At 37.0% G+C, this 18075-nt stretch overlaps 1 long non-coding RNA gene and 1 pseudogene across 2 annotated transcripts; one reads left to right on the top strand and one right to left on the bottom strand.

The window, feature by feature from the left end:
- Nucleotides 1–5907: 5907 nt before the first annotated feature.
- LOC113671149 (uncharacterized) lies at nucleotides 5908–10320 on the bottom strand (annotated as a pseudogene). The gene is made up of 9 exons (XR_016183237.1): nucleotides 10314–10320; nucleotides 9517–9880; nucleotides 9035–9145; nucleotides 8601–8839; nucleotides 8334–8539; nucleotides 7850–7949; nucleotides 7644–7740; nucleotides 7304–7530; nucleotides 5908–7173 (listed from the first exon to the last, which is right to left on the bottom strand). The product of XR_016183237.1 is annotated as an uncharacterized LOC113671149 (transcript).
- Nucleotides 10321–10543: 223 nt separating this feature from the next.
- Nucleotides 10544–17144, top strand: LOC113671150 (uncharacterized). Its single transcript, XR_016183147.1, has 2 exons — nucleotides 10544–10787; nucleotides 14679–17144. It is a non-coding gene; the product is annotated as an uncharacterized LOC113671150 (long non-coding RNA).
- Nucleotides 17145–18075: the final 931 nt, after the last annotated feature.

The raw sequence follows: 18075 nt of genomic DNA, 5'->3' as shown, positions 1-18075 counted from the left end.
CAGCTTTACCTACTCAGACTACTCAGGAGGGTAACCAAAAGGATCTTCGGTTGCTTGTAACTCAGCTCCCCCAGCAGTAATAATAATGAAATATCATGTTTTGCTCCTGAATCCTCGTTAGATGCTACTATAAAACTCCTTTCCACCTCTTTCCTCATTAAAAAAATATATCCACCCCAATTATCCATTACTATTGGAAAGTGAAACTTCCGGAAAATTCCGAGTAGTCAGGAGTACCTGACATCCGAATGAAAAAATCATTCGTTCTTTGAAGGAAGTTCCGATGAGATTCAGGAAAAGAATCTGTGGAAAAAACTTAACCTATTCAGGTAAAAGGCTTTTCAAGAACTAGAAAATTCTTTTCAAATTCTTGAAAAGCACTGAACAAGCTACGGAAACCTAGCAACTTTGTTTCGATCACTTGGTCAATACGACAAAGCCCGAGAATATCACGAGAAATAAAATTTTCAATTTTTCATAATTCAGCTTATCGCCCGGTGCACTACTTTTTAAGTTTAAATCGCTTGCTCGAATAAAGAGAATGTGTAAACTCAAATAGATGACCGATGTTGTACATTCCTAGGAAAATTCCTCTTTGTAAGAGTGGTTCAGGTTCATTATTCACCTTTCCCTTCCCTCCCTAAAAGAGGTATCATTTGTTGATCATCTCTTACATGAAGCCAAGCGAGATCCTCTCGATCATGACATCGCTTGATTGTTACAATATTTCCGTCTTATTTAGATTAACACCCTTAAGAGATAAACGAAGATAGCACTGTGTTGTCTTTTAAGGGTACAACACTTATCAACCCGGCCGTTCCTCTTATTTACCAACTTAGTCTTCGATGACGCAGATCGCAGTAACTGGAAAATGAACAGCTCGTGAAGAGATAGTCATCGAGCACAAATAGCTTACCGTTTGAAGACAGAAGCTCCAATTCAGTACTGTAACGAGACTTGTCTGTAATTTTGGGTTAAAAATCCAACGGTTCTTGCAAAACAATATATACTGAGACCGGATGTTACCTGCAACAAAAGTGAATTGTTTCATTTTTGCATGCTCACATCCGTCATCGGTAAAAAAGTTAGACTTACAAAACCGAAATATATTTTCATCAGATGGCGCTTCAAAAGAAGGATAACAAATATTCGTCTCTCCTTATCTTTCCTTCATTGGAAAGAACAAAATGAATTTCATTTAAGATTTTGTAATGGACATTCGGAATTCATATTTTTCACATAATGGTTGGAATTCTGCGTTAGGTTGGTGCGTTAGTAGATGGCCCTTCGGCTAACTCAGAGGATGTCAGAATTTAATCTTCAGAGAAGGTAGCTTGAAAGAAATCATCTTGTCCAGTGTCGGTTAAAATACCAGTTCATTCGTCGAATTTAGTCGATGTTTGGTCGGTCTAGGTGGGGTTAAAAACGTTTAACCAACTTTGACGTTTAGGAATTTCTTTCAATTTTTATCGCACATGTTAGAATTCTCTTCCGCCAAGTCATTTATCACATCATTCATAACAGGACAAGGTTTGAAGCAGTTTTAAAAACCGATGTTCTAATCATAATGGAAGTGAATCAGGTGTTTTCACAGACAGTACTTACCACAATCTGTAGCCTGTTTCGAAAATAACTTTAACCATCTCTTTTCTTCCTTAAAGTTTTTTCCAACACACGTCATACGTCAGTCATATCAAGCAGTCAATAAAATGTGGTTGCGTGTTCCTGTTCGACTGTAGGTTCCATAGTCATTCTCTTCCCCAGGCCCGCTGAACGTAACGGCCAAACGTAAGCTTTAGTGGAAAAGGTCCTTTAAATATTATCAATTACCCTTTCATTTTGTCCGCTTGTCGTTGGCCGATTTGCGTAGGATTTTTATCAGACCAAGCGCAGGGCAATCTTTTATTTGTGGAGCGTTACTCTAATGTATGTACCGAGCGCCTTTTCACCGACAATTCCCTTGGCGTGGAAACTGTGAGAAACTATCCAACATGAACAGCAATTTTGCTAACGTGACAGCCGATTATGTAAATTAGTTCATTGAGCAAACTCCGACCGTTTTATATAAGCAGCTTAATAAATCTTAGATTTAAACCATTTTAAGCTTAAAAGATAGTAGGGAAGAACCTTTAGACCACACTGATTGATACTCTAAACATTCTATAAGCCCAAAATTTGACAAATTTTACTATCTCGTGACGATGACGTCAACAACAACGTATCGAATATCATAATTTGATTAGCGCTCTGTCAACATTTAAGTGGTAAACTCTTTTTTAATAATTTGGATTCTTTTATTTCATATTTGAGTTCTGACAGCTTGCGCTATTCAAAACTGTATAAATGTTTCAAAACCAAACTGCAGAATTTATTTAGTACAACTGACGATAACAGCACACACTGAAATACACCGTGACCAGTGACTCTGTCAAGTAATTCAATCGTGTACTTATTCTGAATATTACTTCTCACGTGTAAATAAAGCAGCGATATCATCGTCTTTGGCTCAGAAATCTAGTCGTCGTTTGGCATGAAGAAATTGTCCAAGAACTAAGGGTGTCAATATGGCGCCCCCCATATGTCAAGTTACAGTGTGATCCCGGGCGAGGCTCAGTCTCACAAGGAGGAAGGGTTACCAAGTTGGTTTTTAATGGTCGTGGTAAAGGTGAATGTAAACGCGGCTAAACTGGAAATTATTGAAGCAAAGTGCGATTAAGTTTGAAGTGAATTGAAATGAAACTACAGTATATGTGCTTGGATTCTGCGTTGGACTTGTGGTCGCCCGGTCATTTTGAGCTCGTATTTTTCGCTTCTTGGATCGGGCGTTCGGAAATGGAGTGTGCAGCCTTGGGCTTTTCCTATGTACGTAATAAACCTAGAAATGGATAACTCGCAAAAATGGGTTCTTTTCAACATAGTAAGTGGTCAGACAACAAGTGATACACTGTGGAAGTAAGGTGAGGTATTTTTATTGAGAATTTGACCGTACTTTTTATTCCTAACAGCAGTCGTAAATATTCCCATTTCCCCATAACTCTTATTTCGTAAGATGATCATCTCAGAGCTGGAGCATGGGCCGCCTGTGGTTATACATCACTTTGTGATACTTACTAGATTCATCAATATTTTTATTAACTTCAACTTTGTCAGAAATATCTTAGTTGTGCAGCGGTGTATTTATATAGCCAAGGCAAAAACAAATCAGGGCAACAAGAGGGCCAGAAGGTTATTCCATGTTTAGTGCTATGAAATGGTTTGTATTGCACAAATGTCTCTGAAAAGTCAGTCCCAGACCAGACAGTGCTATGCTTGTGATGCAAGTGAAATTTTACATAAAATAGATATCTCTCTCATGGAAATTACTTGCAGAAATTAAATAGAACTCCTTAATTTTGCCATTTTGCAGGATTCACTCTTTGTGAACATTTAATTCCTATCACTTTACTCTGTGGCTGGCTTTAATCTCTGCATGGCTTCTCCCAAAGACCAGTTGTGGAAATTTCAATTGTTAAGTGAAAAATATTCACAACAAATGTGGTACAAAATCTGATTTGCTTCACTGTCACCTCCAGTTTTGGATCTTTTAGTAGGGGATATACAAATCTTGTTAATTCAGTAAGTTTCTCATAGTCTGAGGAAGACATTATATATACTTTAATTGCATTTTTGTTATATGTACGGTTTGTCAGGTTCATCCTTAAGATTAGCAAAGATGTGTCTATGGTTTTCATAGTGATACTCATAGGTATCCTGTAATGCTTTCTGGAATTTTTCAGAATAGCAAGTTCTGATAACTTTAAAAGGTAGACAATTTGTGATGTCTTCCACTGATTCATACAGATCTGAGTTGGAATCTTCACTACAATTTAAGTCATCATAAGTGCATCATAACAAGCCAACTCAACAATTTGTTATGTATCCAAGATTCACCTACACAGTGGAGTACTTCGATAACAACAAAATCAGTTAACCTTAAGTTTTAGCAAACTCAAGCTACACATCTTGTGCATATAAATCAGTATAACTGAAAGGCACAAGAAAGGGAAATTTTAACTTGGAATTGTAAAAAATTTGTATAAACCTGAAATGCCCAGTAGGTCTTTTCGGACAGCCCACTTCTTTTGTTTGCTTTTTTTCCTATGGATAAGCCTACAACTCATTCAGAGTTGAGGTAGGTAATAGTTTCACTAGAAACTCTGTGGGAGAAAACGGCTCTTAAATTGATCAACATAAAATCACTCGACTATGTCTTATTATCGTCGTTTTCACTGAAATCTTTTTTTTTCTAGTGGTCACCTAACTTTGTGAATGGTGTATATATTTTTCAGTAACTTACTGCCGCTTGCCGAGAAGAGAACTAATTTGACTAAGTTTGTGAGCGGGGTTATTCATCAGTGGGTTTGAGAAACTGTGTGTATTTTTCAGTAACCAGCTGTCGCTGCTGCTCGTTATGTTACTAATCTGACCAAGTTTGTGAGCAAGGTTATGCGTCAGTAGTTCTGAGAAACTGTAGTGTGTCATCGGCGGGAAAGTTGGTTAAAGTAAAACACTTTGGTGGTTTTCTTAAACTGTGTACACTGCAGTAAATATTTGAAAGCTAAGTCATTTTGGACATCAAATGGATCATTGTGAAGAGGCATGGCATTGTGTGGGAATTAAGGCTTTCTCATGTTCTACAACCACTCGTGGGTACTAATTTCCAATCAAATGTGGGTTTAACTTGACAATCATGCTGCCATGTTCCTTTAATGCCCTGAAAATACTTGATCAGATAGCGGGGTACCTCACTATTCGCAGAACTAATTTGATCGTTCTATTGACATGCCGCTTCTGAAATCAAAAACTATAGATAAGTCTGCTTTCCCAATCTGATTTATGTGGCAGAAAATTTTCAAGATTTTAATAATAGAATGGTAAAAATGAAAATGACCAACACGGTCCCCCCTCCGAATTGACGAATAGCCTCAATTGTCAAAACCCAGTGAATTCACTATAATCATCAATTTAACATGAGGCAAGGCCGCTGATCGTGTTGATCAAAGACTCAGGTGTTCAATTTATGCATTGCTAGATTTGCATATGAAAAGCTTGTTCTACTGAAATTTTCCAGCTTGTAATCCACTGTAAATTTTCTATTTGACGACGAGTGAGCCAGTACAGTTTACAGGTAGGAGAGTCAGTCTGCACATTTTAGTTTTTCCAAGGAAAGTGTTATTTTTTCACCTTTGTTTTTTTTTTCATCTGATCTTTCGAAATCATAAATGTATCAGAAACATCATTTTCTGTATGCATTACTTGTCAGCTTATATTTTCTTCTAAAATACTTGTTTTTCGAAACCACTTTGAATTTTCGATCAGCGATTGTTTCAACGATCCACGAAATTTGTAAAACTCATTTACCACACGATTTTTATGAGTACAAATCACTTTTAGCTAAATTTGTGAGCTTAAGTTTTCATGCAAAATGGTGCGACACAATTTTACAGTTGATTTTCATGAAATGCTGCGTGTCCTGTTCATTAAAGCCATAGAGGAGCTTATTGTTCAGATGTTCGCTTGGTTCATAATTTGTGTCTTTTTATTCTTTATGGGTCAATGCGATATTTAGATAATAACATCTAAAAGAAAGGGGAGTCAGGGGAGGGGGAACTTGGATTGTGTGTTTGATCTTTACTTCTCATATTTAAATGCAATAAATTGTTTTTAAATTGTTGTGTCGCGTTTTGCACAGAGTTTCAAAAATTGATCATATACAGCCCTTCAATACTTTTTAACAATGTGTAGCTACAACGGAAAGGTTTGACATATTAACCCACCACCCTCAGTAAATTTTGGGTCTTTGACATCCTCCCTCCAACTTCATGCATAGGGGGCAGGGAAGTATGGATCTTCACAATGAATGACTGCTATGAAAATGATCATAATTTATTCTTGCCAATTATTTACTTTAATTTTGATCACATATAAGTAGCAGAGTTCAAATCAGTGCTACATGTATTTTGCTTTTGGAAGGAGTCTAGACTCTACACATGTAGGATTACAGTTTAGCCCCTATTAAAAATATTTGAAGAACGCTCATGGGAATGGCCAAAAGGTGGCCGGGGCCTCTCTATAGGGGTGGCTGCTTAAAAGAAGTTTTAATTATTTACAATATTATACTGACAATAGTTTTGGTACATTTAAGTGACTGGTTGATTAATAGGGGGTTGCTGCTAAATGGGACATAGCTGCTTAATGGGGTTTGTCTGTATGTTCTTTTGTCTGAAGCTATGTAAATGTAATGAGCCCCCGATGACCTTCTCACAATATTTCCTTGCTAATCATCATTCTGCTAAGACATTTTGCACTCCTTCAAATGAGAAGCATACCTCATCATTAAAGGTCACGCTCTTTAACCTCTAGGCACAAAAAACAAAGATGTTTTTGTAATTGCTATTATTTCTGTTTATATCTATGTTTAATGGTGTTACATATTTCAATGAATGAATGAAAAACTTTATTTATGTGTCAAGGAATTCTAGTGTGGGTAAAAAAAACTTTCTACTAATAGGGGACACTTAAGATAAATAAAATAATTTATTAAAATTTAAACACCTAAAATTTTAAATTTTAAAGTATGTAATGGGGTTTTTCTTATTTATTTTTAACATTCACTTTTTTTAACTCTATGATATCATTGTTACTTTATCATACCAAGTTTACCCTGAGTCATTAGCCTGAAGAAGAAAGGCAGCTAGTGCCTTTTGAAATATTGGCATTGATTTTATATATTAATCCTTCACTGTAAATGAAACAATTCCTTACCTTTTTTTTGGCAACTATTACAACGGTGAAGTGCTCATGGGTTGTGGGTCTTAAGGTGGGCCACAGACCGTGGGAGTGAGTCACTGGGCCACCAGCCTGCTTTTAGCAAAGCCATCAACCAAGGCTACCAATTAGTTGGATGTTTACATGATTTTTGTTTGCACAATGTGCGTCTTGACTGGGATATAGTATATGCACTGTATTTTGTGAAGTTATTTGCATAGTGCAGGTTGAATTAAACCCCTGATAACTCTCAGGAAGCATGTACTTTGTAGTGTTTCCATAACGAGACATGTGAGAATTGATCTGTTCCACTTCCTCACCAGTGGAGCAGGCACTTCCATCTTGCCATCAACCACCCCATATGACCTGTTTAACATAAATAATAGTAGTAGATCTTATTGTGTAACTTGTTCAAATTTGTGTAACTTATAATTCAAATTAGCTTTCATTTACAAACTTTAAGAAACTACACATGTATAAACATTATAATTTATACCTGGCATGTCCAACTGTGAGCTTTTGCATGCATTACTGACAAGGCTGGTTTCATATCGCAGTTTCCTAATCCCCCAGCTTTTCCAGTGTATTCCAGTATTTGCAAACTATATCTTCCCCAAATTGACACTGGCTGGTATCATTTTTTCTGATGTATAAAGTTTGCATAGCCATACAGCTCTACCTGGAACATGTTCACTGCCCACTGGGCCAAGCCATGCCTGCAACCTACATGATTGTATAAGTAACACTTTCAATAAGTACACAAATGCATCTCTTCCATATACAGCTGTAGATTTTCAGACCTAATACATTTATGACAATATATATTTCATTTTGACCTGCAGTCTCAAGTCCAGTCTCGTCAAGTTTGGCTGCTTTTTTGCCATGGTTGTTTGCAGCCCTCCAGTGTGAATCATCACATCTATTATCAACATCCTGTGGTCAAGCAAAACACCCATCAAATATCACGCCAAGAAAATAAGCTCTAAAAGCCATCAATTGACATAAATGTATGTCATACAAAATGCATTCTAAAGCAAAAAACCTTAGATTTGGACTTCTTTGCATATACTGCCTTCATGTGGCTGTCTACATCATGGTTGTTGGCAATGAAGAGGTCTCCATAGTATGATGGCCTTCTTTGACTAAGTATGTGAGAGAAAATTTAAAAACAAAATTATTGCATTAAATGCAAAAATGAAATTTAATTTCAATTAATATCATCTCTGAATTTTTATACTACTTCTATTAAGTCTACATATTATATTACTGACAGAAAGCAAACTATGAATTCCCTTTGATTAATAAATGAGGTGTTTTATTGTTTCAAAGATTGTATGTAAAACAACTTAGAAATTTGCTGCTAAGGACCTTGATTAAATGTTGAATTACTGCCACAGATTACTGGAAAAAAGTGTTCTGAAAACTGATACGAATGAATGCTCATTGCATACTTATAATCCACATCATGAAAATCAGCATTTTACCATAATTTGAGCAATACACCTCTATATACAGTGAATACAAACCTTCCTGATGCCTTGAAATGATAAAGTTTCATATTTCCATCAACATGGCAGGAGTGCTGAAAAATTGAACAAGAAGGGCACTTCATTCAGTCAAGCCCTTGAAGACAATCTAACTCATACTGCAAGAACTTCCACTCTTTAAAAGACCTTGAGAATGTGGTATGATTAATGGTTGGTGCTTGTTGAAATAATAATTTTTAAACACCCTATTATTATTATTATTATTGTTAATGAGATTATTATTGATTTTAGGAAGTGGACTCATACCCCTCCTTTCATAACAGAAACATCCTCAAGAGCTCTGATAAAGGAACTTTCTGAGGTCCCAGGCATTCTCTTCTGACAAGTATCCCACAGATGAAAAAGCTGCTGATCAAAGACATAGCTTGTATCTGTGGGGCTTCCTGGCCAATACCCTGCATGTACAACACCACTTAGGGACCAGGATGGAGAAACAAAATTGCACTGGCTACGTTGGATGGTAGACTTGTTTAAATAAAATCATCCTGGAACAAAGAAAATATTTAAGCATTAATTTTGCAAAACAGAAAAAAAAAACAGGCTGAAAAAAATGCACTACTATGTTTTACAAATCAATAGCTCCTGATCACAGGAAGGTGTTCCATCAAGGTATAGATAAAGAGCAAATTATTCTTCATTTCTATGAACATGACTTGTAACTCATTCAGTTTAAACACTACCTTTCTCATTCACAACAATGACCACTCCTGAAGTTGTTAATTGGTGTGAAACCCCAGCCTCTTTACAGCTTGGGCAGTACCCAGGCAAACTCATGAATGAAAATGGCTTAACTTGCAGAGGAGAAAGACAGAACAAACCAGTTCAGGTTATTGATAACATAAATATAACTAGCATTTTGGTAAATAACCAGTGACTGGATTTCATATTCATTTAACTGAAAATCTACATACATGTATAGTGTAAGCTACCTTAAAAGAAAGCAACCCATATAACACTAAACTAACAATTATCACTACTTGGTTTTCAATTCATACATGTATGTATATTCTCCAAAGACTCAACAAGAACCCTGAGAATATAACAAAATTGATATCACAAATACAATATCGAACAAAGAAAAACAATGATGGTCAGCACAAATTTAATACATGTACAGTAGCTGTCTCCAGAGTGATGTTCTTCCTTTTAGATATCTGCTTACCTATGTTTTGCTTTACTCCATTTTCATCAATTATCACAGTTGGAGGGATAGCCTGAAAGAAACCATCAACAAACCCATCTCTGTTATGAAATGGCAAGAGAGAATGCACATTTACATCACATGAAGAGCAGAAAAATTTCTTTGGGCAGTCATGTCATCTCATAAGTGTTTTCTCTTCCAAACATATCGGACAATGATCAGGTGAAGGGAGGCTCTCAAGATTAAGAAGAGCTTCTAGCAGCAGGTTTCTGTTATTATCCCAGCTGGATGACAAATTCACCATTCTGGTCTCCCAATTTTTTAGATGGATTATTTGTAGAGCTGAGAAACTCATTAAATCTTGCCAAAGCAGCCTTGAGATTGTCTGTGGAACAATATTCATATCTATGTTAATTACATCTGAGATATATCAGGAAATAAATTATTACTACTATTATTATTATTATTTAATTTTTTTATTAGGAAAATAGAAATGTTTTATGCATCACAGATTTCTCCTGCACTAGCAGAAAGAATTTTATACAAAACTAAATGTTCATCGTTGCTATTTTCATAGGTTAGGAATGTCAGGGATTATCAGTGAAAAAATTCCAGTTGCTGCTAACACATAACAGAAAAATAAAGTAATAAATGTAAATCACATTTTTGCAAACTTTAAATCATCAAAATAAACCAGTTCTTTAACTATCCCCTTTTTCCAGCTGGTAAGTCAAACTCTGGCTCTCTTTCCCTGAAAGCGGACACTCACAAATTTTAAATTTTAACTATAGCGATATTTTTCAATGACATCCGCTAACCGTACATTGTGGTGTCGCGTCCAAAACTGGAGGGAGTCACGTGATCGTGTTGGTGTGACACATGATGACAGATTGCAAGATCCCTTCGAACAGTGCACGTGGACTTTGTCGCGGGAATGGCCCCACAGTCTACAACTAGCTTTTGACTTGAATATGTTACGGTAAGTTAGATGTTGTAAAGGAAATTCCGTTACTTACTTCATAGCTCTTCTTGCATGATCATGCGGCGGCAACAGGTAGGTGTGAAAGAATATTGCGTCGAACTCAAAACATGATCCTCGTTAGTTTCGAAATCTATTTTGTAGCTATTTGAAATATCTTTGTAATGATTATTTCTAATTTTTTCTCAACTCTTTATATCCTAAATGTAGGTTTAATTCCGTGAGGCTATGGAAGAGATTCCATGGAATGCTTGCAGCTGGAAAATTATCGCACCAGAAATACATCATCGTATTTCAAGATTGCGTCTGAAAGGTTTGCGAAGCATTTCATTACGTTAGTAGTGTTAAAGTTTCAAAGCCTACTGCTTTTCTACTGCATTATTCAGACAAAGCTTCCTTTCCTTTAAGGTGTTTTAATGATCTTACTGATTTCGGCGCATATGGTTTATTTGAAGATAATGTTGCGTGAGCGTCACAAACCAAATGCAACCCTTCGAATTTGCCGAAACAGTCTCAATTATTAGATTATCATCGACGTACATGTTCGCGAGGTCAGGTTTGTGAGAAAGGTGAACACAAGGTGTTGACAGTCCGTTTGTTTCGTTCACCGTGCAGTTAGGATATTTTATCGTTTCATAGTTTGATATGGAGGTTGTTTTCACGATCACAGAACTTAGTCGAAAATAAATCCCACTCAAGCATGATTGCACCCTGCCACACAGTGACAATGATGTCAGAAAATCGTACTACTTCGTTGCAAGAAGTCAGCTTTGCTTTTGTAACGAATTACCTATAACCTCAATTTTTAAACTGTCAGCTGTTCTTTGCAATAACATAACTTTTTGCGGGAAAATCCGCCATTTTCAACGAATGATGGTCGCTTTGCCAACGCGTAGATGTAAGTTCGCCAACGTCCTAAATAGAGCTTTTGGTTAAAAATAATCGTCAAATAAATGACTTGGAATTTACCTGAATGATTCAGACAGTTGATGTTGCGTCTTTCCGGATTCTGTTACAGACCGCCATATTTGTTATTGAACCTCTAAATTCGTCCGAATTCCTCTTTAACTCTTTCATTCCCAGGCTCCCGGGGGTGGATTTTAAGGATACAAGAGGACCAACAAATAAATGTTTCTAAGTTGTTTAATGGTCAACATACTACCATAAATGAGATATCAAATGAAACTTTAGACATTTCTTTTTAAGAATATATCATTTAATACAGTGTCATATAGTCACAGCTTCTAATAAAATATTAATAAACTTAATAAAAAATATATTTTAATATAAAAAATTAACATTTTTCAATTTACAAAGCCTGTAGCAAGACCCAAATGTTTAAAATGCAAGGTAAAATTGTCTACAAAATTAATTCTATCTCCAGTACTCTACTTTAGAATGATAATCACCCCAACAGTTGTGATCCTTCTGGATGCACAGGAAAACATTACACACCCTGCAAAATATGCTTGGGCGTGGCACATATGGAACTGGGGGTGACCTATCCTTGGGAACATCTTTGAAGTCATTTTTATGAGATAGTCTTATTTTTTTGCTGCAAACAGAACAATTTCCCCTAGTTGCAAGCATTTCTGGCATATGTGCACCCACATTTTGGAGTCGTAACTCCTCATTTCGTGGCGCATTTGGGGTCTTTGGTTGGGTACGGGAATTCCCTATCAGACCCTCGGCCAACTCATACCTGAAGTCCAAAGCAACCCTCCTAGGTCTGTTTGTTCCCTCCCTTTCATGGCATTCAATGACAAAGGCATTGTGAATGGCCACCTCTACCTCATGGAAAAGAACACGACGGTACCACTTCACTGTTTTCCTGATACAAGTGTAATACCTTAGCATTTGATCAGCTTGATCAACCCCACCCATGCAATTATTATAATCCTTCAACAAGGGTGGGCAAGGGACATCTCCACTTTCCCCTCCCTCTCCCGCCCCTCTTCGCCGAACAACCCTTGCCTCAGCATTTGCCCGACGTGGAAATTCAGGGGGGTGAATGGTAGACAAAAAATAAACAGCTTTGCTGTCTAGCCACCCAACAGCAAGAAGTGGACCACACATCCGCCATTGATATGTGCCCCTGGCCAAGCCCCTGGTCCCTTCAAATAATATTTCATTCGGAAAATTCTTCCTCGATCCCTTGATGGTCCCACAAGCATAAATACTGTTTTCAAATAAATACTGATAAAGATCCACGCTTGTGTAAAAATTATCAGTATATAAATGATGGCCAAAACCCTCCAATCCAGTGCACAATTCCTTTACCACCCTAGTTGCTAGTCCCACCTCTGCCCTTTCCCCTGGATTTCTCCCTATATACAATTGCTGCCTATAAATATATGTACTTTCTGAATCTGCCAAGACCCAGACTTTGATGCCAAAACGGATTGGCTTACTTGCAATAAACTGGCGGAAGGACAAACGCCCCCTCCAAGGAATCATACATTCATCAATAGATATGTTCTTATGGAGATTATAAGCTTTTTCAAAGTTAGGAAAAAGCAGTTCCAATAGTGGCTTTATTTTGTGTAACTTATCGTATCCTGGTTGTCCAACAGGAACAATAGCAGCATCATCAGAGACATGCAAATAGCGCAAAATCTGGAAAAAGCGATTCCTGGGCATGACTTGACCAAAGGCAGGAACATTAGTAAGCCATTTCTGCTGCCAGTACATTTTAGCCTCAGGCAATTTCACAATTCCCATGGCAATGTTTAGTCCAAAGAATGCCTTCAGTTCTTCCAGGGTCACATCTTTCCAGGCCCCACCATCAGTACCAGCAGCCCTCTTCCTTTGTGCATTCAGGTTTGTCATTGTCAATAACAAATTCCACACATGGTGGTCAAAAAACAGTTCAAAGTACTCAAGAGCACTTGCCTGCCTCCTCTCACCTCGTCTTGTTGGCCCAACAGCACTTGTAAACTGTTTTAAATTTCTCCTGCTGTTTTCCTCTAACCAAACATATTGTTGGCCGCCATCTTGGATTCTGGCTCCTCGGTTTCCTCCTCTCCTCCCTCTGGCTCTCACCGCTCCTTGGCCTCTTCTTCGACCACGTGCTCTGCCAATGGCTTCTCGAAGCTGTCGAGACCTGTCTTGTCGCTGTTCTCTCACATATTCACGACGATCTACCTCACTTTCACTCGAAGACTCGCATTCTTCATCCGATAAAGAAGGACTGTCGCCAGAATTATCCTCAATTCCCACTGAATTCTCAGGAAAAACGGCCACAACTTCCTCATCTTCGATCTCTGACTCAGACGAGTCATAAGCGATCGATGGATCGGCGTCCATCGCATCTAGCCGCTCTAAAACTTCTTCTACAGACAAATTTTCTCGAATTCGACAAGTCGCCATTTTTAAATATCCTGATGATAAACAAGAAAGGTGTAACTATCCGAGAAAGGCAAAAAATTGCGAGGAAAACGTCCCAAACTAGCCAGAATAAGACTCAAAACAACACTGATGGCTTTTAATCGTACCCAGACTCCGACTTCACGGTTGTAACACGAGGAACGCCTGGAGCTTTTTGTGTGTGGTCCAGGTAGCCCTGCAGGGCTACCTGGGAAGGAAAGGGTTAAATACTATAACATTAAATTATTGTTGCTCGTTTTCATTTGCAAACTTGGTGGCATCTAAAGGAGCTGTTTTTTGTTGTGGTTTTTGTTGAGTTGTTAAGTTCCCTTGGGTTGGGCCTTTGAGATGAGAACAGGTTCTTGGCAGCTGTGCAGGGTCTACTCTGTTGTCTTGTACTACTCCCAGCTGTCAAGTGGCATTGCCAGCAGGTTTCTGTACTGCTTCTGCTTGACCTGCTTCTGCTTGACCTGCTTCTGCTGGACCTGCTTCAGTTCCCTCTTTGAGATAATCCTGATGTGGATCCCTGTAAATCTGGCCTCTACATGGTAGTACACATGATCCAACTTACCTATCTATCATGACCATGTGCAGCTTGATGCAGGATAAGCTGATGTGGATATTCTATACTATCTTAAATGGCTACAAATTATACCATAAAAAAAATTAATCAAAAAATGAATAAATAATAAATAAGGGATAATGATCAGTGCCATCATAAAAATACTCCACATGCATCCATAAAATGTAACAGAGTTTTAAGTAAAAAAAAATATGATTGTTTGTGTTTGTCACTGTGGGGCTGCATCTTAAAGATATTCCATCTAATGTATTTTAGATGTCATGCTGGGTTCACTTTAAAAGAAGCAAAAGAACGTATGGGTTTGCTCTCTACTGATAAAGTAAGTTGCAATTCAAACTTACATTACACTCATGAAATACATTTCTCTGTGACGGTGTGCGTGAATTGGTAAGAGGAAACTTAGAAGCAGTACTTGAAAGATCTAACACTGGGTATAATGAGAAAGAAACTCTTAGAAAGAATTTTTAGATTTCTTAATCAAATCTTAGCCAGTATTGAGCACTGTAAGATCATCCAAGAGCTCATAAGGTTAAAATGAGATTCACAAGATGAACTTTCACATGTTTTATATACAATGAGTGATTCAATTTAACAATAACCATAGACTTTTAGGGAAGTTGATATGAGCAATATTTAAGAAACTTTAGCATTTGAAAGGTTGTCATTTCAAGAGGTGGAGGAGCTAATAAATGCAGTAAGTTTTAAAATGTTAAATGTTAGCTTCCAAGAATGCAAATGCATTCATATAAATGTGCTAGTAAGCAGAGCAATAGAGCAACTCAATATTAATTACTAAGAAATAACTAAAGTACCTATTGTGACTTAAATGAACTTTCACCTGCAGTGGAGAACTTAACTAGATGGACAAGTCTGCTAATTTAACATTACTTTTGCCAAGTAGGCTAGCTTTATTGCAATTATAATACAAGACTGTCTCTCTATGGATGTACTATGTTTCTAATTTAGAAGTACATCACCTGGAACAAAAGGTGATGTTTCCTTAAGAAGATTACTAAATAGAAACCTGTTTTGGGAATGGAAATGCAACATTCTAACACCTTCAATGAGAATAAAAACCACAAAGAATGTCATTAACCTAAAGAAATAACACTCTTGGGAAAGTGGCCATATCAGATTGTCTGCAAAAGTACTAAATCAGTGACACTGAGGTAGACAAAAGGAGTTGCAAATACAGGAGATTGGAGAGGCTGTCTTTCCTCCAACAATATTAAAATGATAAAAATGGCTGCCTCTAGCCTCATGTCTCTTATTTGGTATCTGTTATATCATAAGAACAACCAAAACAACAAACACTGGTTGCAAATGCCTTTTGCAACGACAAAGATCTGACCGAATTTTCAAATTTTAAATATAAAACATACTGTAAGTGGAGTTTTGCGGAAGTTCTTTTACGTTGCTTGTATCACTGAATGTACACTCCCTTAATTAAACTCTTTAACATTGAAAACCAAGAATAGTTTGAATCTTTATCTATAATTGAAGCTATAATAGTAAGGAAATCATATCTACTAACTTGAACTTGTGTTCAATCTTACTCTAGAATCATTCAAGCACTGTTATATTCATTTCTATCAGATTTTCTCAAGAGTTTTACATGCAATAACAGGAAATGTTTACTTTGTACATGGGGTTGTTTCTTGCTTAGAAGCCAAATATTTGATCAGGAGCAGGGGTACTGGACTTGTGTAACTTTTTCCTTTTATCACAAATTTCTCAAGATTGTAGTATGTTTTCTCCTGTGTGGAACTGCTGTTGACATAACTACAGATTTGCAGTGGAGTGAAGATTCCCTGTTGGTTAAAAGGTCTCTTATCAAAGAAAGTTTAATGCCACTCAACAGAGAGAAATACAGTTTTATGCCTAGGAGCAAAAATAGCTCTTACAGGAGCCACCAAAATTGCATAAGCAATGATTGAAGTGGGCCCCTAAACACAAATGGTTTCCTGAAACATGGGTTTTGACAGACAGGTGTGATACCTACTGGAAATCTTTATATATGAAGCACCTCAGTTATACTGAGAACCTTAAGTCAAATTTGTCAATACCAAATATTCTCCTTTGTCCACAGTCAAAATGATAGATTGTTGTAAGTGGCCTTTATTCATGAAAGGAGAGCTGATGGCAGATGGTGCTTCAGTTTTTACTTGATGTTTTTCTGAACTGGTGTGTATTATTCTGTACTTTCTTCTTGACAGAGGTGGCAGAGTCTTTTCCAAACTCATCTAACATTTCATAATTGTGGTGGAAGCTCATGTAGTTACTTTGAGGGAATCCAGTTGACCAAGAAAGGCTTGGTATCAATCAGCCTCTGATGAGACTTCATAGGCACTTGTGACAAGCACAAGCTTGAAGGCCTTGCCAAATTTCAAAATCTGCACAACACTCTCTTTCCAATAACTTGGTTTGAAAAGAAAATGTTCCATCAATTTGTGGGCATCTTGGTTGGGATACACCTATATGTGTGCATGAAAGAGTCATGTAGCTATAAAAAACATAATTATATATAGGGCAAGATCTGGGAAACAATATTTGCCAAGACTATCATGGAAAAATGTAGATGACTGGATTTTTTTTAGAATCAAATGCTAATTGAGTATCAATTTTTGTGACAATAGATGGGTAAAATTAACTATGAAAAGTGACAAGATAAATTACCTCTGTCAATGCAGGATGAAGACTACAATAAACTCTCATAATGAATTGATTGTAGATTAATAGAGTACTTTAAAAAATTATATGCAAACTGATTGATACTCAAGGTATTCCTAAATGATACAAGATGATAATAGTTATCAACTGCATTGCTGTTAAACATGGAAAGGTGTTCTTGAGCAAGAGTGCTGCAGACTTACACAGAGATGGCTGCAAAATTTCACTGTTTCTCTTGCCCTTTCTAAAGTTACCTGTCCATGGTACAGCTCTAAATAAGAATACTTTAGGCTCAAGTTCTCAATTGATCATCCTTAATAATCCAGCAATTAAAAACTCAGACAACTTACATTCTGTAAAGAACAAACAGCAATACACTCCCAAGTGACTTATAAATCACCTCATAGTGAACTTGCACAGACACTGTCGGTGGAGTATTGTTAGCTTGGTTTATGGACCTGTGGCTCTTCACACCTCCTTTTATGGGCCTGGCAAAGTTATCAAATTTGCTCCCCCTTCAATTTCAGTGGAATTAAAATATATGGGAATAAGTAATTAATAAATCATCATCTGTTACACCATTTCATCCTTAAATTGAACCAACATTTCCTAAACTTGAGAATCACTTTAAGAATCTTTGTCTTTTTTTTTTTTCTTTTTGATGTTGTCCACCTCAACTTTGTTTCTCTGAGAGATAGCTGCCTCAAACAGACCTTCTCTAACAGCTCTACTGTATTCTCTGGTTCAAGGTCCTAAGGTGTCATACCATCATACCAATATTGAATACCAAATACCAGATTGACAGTATTTTCTTCCATGCTTGACTTTATTCTTATAATTTGTATGGCATAACAAGGAGGTTGCATTTTACATGACAGCACTGGAGATCCAACTTACCCATCTATCATGACCATGCACAGCTTGACACAAGATAAGCTGATGTAGACATTCTATATCATGCTAAATAGTTACAAATTACACC

The sequence above is a fragment of the Pocillopora damicornis genome, chromosome 14, assembly GCF_964200805.1.
Source record: "Pocillopora damicornis chromosome 14, jaPocDami1.2, whole genome shotgun sequence".
NCBI lineage: Eukaryota > Metazoa > Cnidaria > Anthozoa > Scleractinia > Pocilloporidae > Pocillopora > Pocillopora damicornis.
The sequence above is the reverse complement of the archived record's forward strand: the minus strand, read 5'-3'. Positions and strand labels throughout refer to the sequence as shown.